This window comes from Vitis vinifera, chromosome 13, assembly GCF_030704535.1.
Source record: "Vitis vinifera cultivar Pinot Noir 40024 chromosome 13, ASM3070453v1".
Lineage (NCBI taxonomy): Eukaryota > Viridiplantae > Streptophyta > Magnoliopsida > Vitales > Vitaceae > Vitis > Vitis vinifera.
In genome coordinates this window covers 15,149,912-15,153,284 of record NC_081817.1, presented here as the reverse complement: position 1 = coordinate 15,153,284, position 3,373 = coordinate 15,149,912, and the positions used below count along the sequence as shown (strand labels likewise).

The following is a 3,373-nucleotide window of genomic DNA, read 5'->3' as shown; positions in this document are numbered from 1 at the left end:
AAATATATATGAAAAGCAAAGCAAGTGCTCTGTATTTTACTTCCTTCCCAAAACTGTACAAATGATGCATCTCTGAGAACAAGCTCCCCAGATTCTACCTTCTTTTTTGTGTAAAGAAGATTACAAACTATATATAAGAGGTTATTCACCCCTTTGTTCTTACTTAAGGACTAAGGAATCCTATGATAGGTGGGTTACAAGGAGACTTTGGGGATTTAGACATCAAATATCTAAAGCAAAATATCTCAAAATGTCGGTCAAGACATCAAATATTTAGAGCAAAATATCTCAAAATGTCGGTGGCACATATCGGGAAGCTTCAGGAGAACACCACGACACTGTGCAAAATATCTGCGAAACTCTCCGGGTAGGCGCTATCGGCACTGTGCAAAATGGTTGCGAAACTCTCCGGGTAAGCGCTATCAGCGGATTCGGAGTAAAAAACTGTCCACAGAAACTTTTATGCGTTATCAAGAACCCAGTTACTCAATACTTACCTGTTAACTCTCGAAAAATAGGTGAGCATTTATTGTGTTAAGTGTTCCCATGTTTCAACTTATGCTAGAAATGAACTAATTGTTTTCTTGTATATCAGGTTTCTCATATAGTTCAGAAAAGTCAATTCCGATGCGGGACTATGTGGCTGCTGTTAGCGATGATGTGGACCTTGTTTTTGTGGTATGCTCCAAAGAACTCACATTTTAATTTGTATTCATCTTCAAATTGAAAATTTGTGTTTTCTATCTTATCTTATCCTTGTGTTGTTTAGGTTGGTGCAATGGCCCATGGGAAAATTAGTAACGATTATACAGATGATTTCATAGCAAATAAGTCAATCTTGAATCAAATGTATTCTTACATTTTAATAAATACCTAACTCAGCACATATTTAATCCGCTTCCTTTTTCATCATCATCCTTCTCATTCATTTTTAGATGACAGATTTTCTGTGGCTGCTTAGTCATCTTATTTTCTTAGAAATGAAGGACTTGGTCCTTATATTTTATGCCCATTGTTGGCCTAGCAACTGTAAGACAGTTGAAACATGATGATGATGATTCCCCCCCCCCCCCCCCCCCTTATTTTTGCAGTTTCTGGCTATCCATTGAGTGCTGCATGGTGTACTTATTTGATCTGCGGGGCCTTGATGCAGAAGTGGAATATATTTTAGGTCCCTGTCTAAAAGCTGAAGGTTGGGAGCTGATGTTTTCATTTCCAGTAGTACACGTAAATCCAGGTGCAATGCTTGCATTTAGGATATTTAGCACTTTTTGTTGAGGGAATATGTGAATGTTGTCATGTTTTTGAAAAAGAAAGAAAGAAAATTTAAGCAGGACTTCCTATGTATATTGAGCTTCTGATCGGCCATTACAGAAATCCTTTTGTTCATAACACAAACTGTGATGCAAAGAGGATAAAGTGGATTGTCTAGAGGGCTATCACTGTAACCTTTGCTACATAGGTTTTGCCTTTCAACCTTCTGGTGAATTTATAATTTAGAAAAAGTTTTAAGTGGCCACACAATGGCATGTTATTAATGTGATAGTCCAATTCCAGAAACCTTCTTGTCTTGGAGTGAGCTTGGCAGGTTGTGAAGGATGAAATTCTTGTGCTTGGCCCTTAAATTAAAAGCTTCATATGTTGGGAGAGAAGGTGCAGGTTTGTCTCACCATATCTTGCTTTTGTCAATGTTGTCGGTTGGCTTTGACTGTTGTGGTTAGCATACAACTTTGCTAATGGATATATTCTATGCAGCATGTTGCTGGCTGTAATATGCCCGCCTGAGTGAAAAGTAAATACAGGGCCTTTCTTTTTAGGACTATGAATTTCCTTTTCTTGTGTAGAAAATCTATCACTTGATTGTGATCACTAGTTAGTTTGGGAAATTCGGATCTGTACTTCTCTCTCTCTCTCCTCTTTTTTTGATAGGCAAGGATCATTACTTCTCATTCATTTTTCTTAAAGCTAGGATACCTATTTTTACCAATGGTTAAGAACCCAATCCAATTGATTATACAGTGAAGAGATCATACTGTCAAAAGGTCAACAAGAAAGCAGGAGAGAATTGATACTAGCATATGGGGTTTTGATATATACTGGATGTGTTAATATCTATTATGTACAGAACCCTAGATTCATACTATATCAGTCGTCTGTTGATTTAATTTTGAAATTAGATATGTAAAAAAGTTGTAAAAAAGTGAAATGCAAGTGTCCTTAGCTATATTATCGTCTTCCTTTGATGTGATTGGAACTCACCAAGTTAATTGACCTAACCAATCCAGTTGGAGTCTCAGATAAACTTAGTGATGCTAGTTTTAGTGATGATTAGGTTTGGACGGTGTTGTCATCTGTGAGTGTATAAACAGGTTGGAAGATGATAAAGGTTTCATTCCAGAGATGGAAGTTGAAATGGATTTGGCAAGTGAAGTATCAAAATCTCCCGTTCCCCATATGAAAATCAAAGCATTGTTGTTGAGAAATTTGAGCAATGTCTTTGATTGACCTCTATTGGGGACATTGCACATTCAGCTATATCTCCTTTATTGGTGCCCTGACAATGATATGGTTATCTCTCAAAACATCAGAATATTATATGCTTCCATTTCAATTATACTGCAAGTGTTTTGAGATCAACAGATTAAAATTTGTTTTTTTAACTTTTTATTGAAAGCAACTTACTTTTAAATTTTAGATATATATACGTTTTGTTGACTTATATATATATATATATATATATATGTATGTATGTATTTTGTTGATTTATTATTTATTATTTAAATTATTTAATGTTTTATTAGCTTATTATTTATTTTTAAATTTTTTGAATTGAATAGAAAAAATTAAAATATATGTTTTTTTTAAAGCTAAAAGCAAACTACCATTGCTACTAAAATGATTTTTTTTTAATTTTTTAATACTTAATAAAAATACTATATTCAAAAACAAATAATTTAGTACTAAATATTATTAAACATTATTTAGTTTTAAGTTCTATTTAGAATTAAGTGAAAAAAGCTTGAAGATAGCTAATGCTAAGAGTAAAATATCTCTATATAAGTTGTGTTGCCCTTTCTTAGTTATATTTTCCCAATTACAATACAGGGTGCGATTCATGTTCAAAATTATGTTCAAGCATTACAAAAACACGTACGAGCAGGTTAAGTAACAACTCATTTAATCCCAAAACTCCAATTTTTTTTTTTTTTTAAGTATAACTTTTTAAAAATATGGTAGATTGGAAAGTATTTTTAAATCTACTGCCATTGTTGCCGATGTGGACTAACACTCATAAAAACCAAATTTTCTTTCTTTTCTTTTCTCATTTCTTCCAAATGAAGAAAGCCTACTTCTTTCATTTTCTCATTTCCCC

The 3,373-nt window shown here is 33.5% G+C and overlaps 1 long non-coding RNA gene across 1 annotated transcript; it reads left to right on the top strand.

Moving 5' to 3' along the window:
- The first annotated feature begins 452 nt into the window (after positions 1 to 452).
- Positions 453 to 795, top strand: LOC109123640 (uncharacterized). Its single transcript, XR_002031411.2, has 3 exons — positions 453 to 518; positions 596 to 678; positions 770 to 795. It is a non-coding gene; the product is annotated as an uncharacterized LOC109123640 (long non-coding RNA).
- Positions 796 to 3,373: the final 2,578 nt, after the last annotated feature.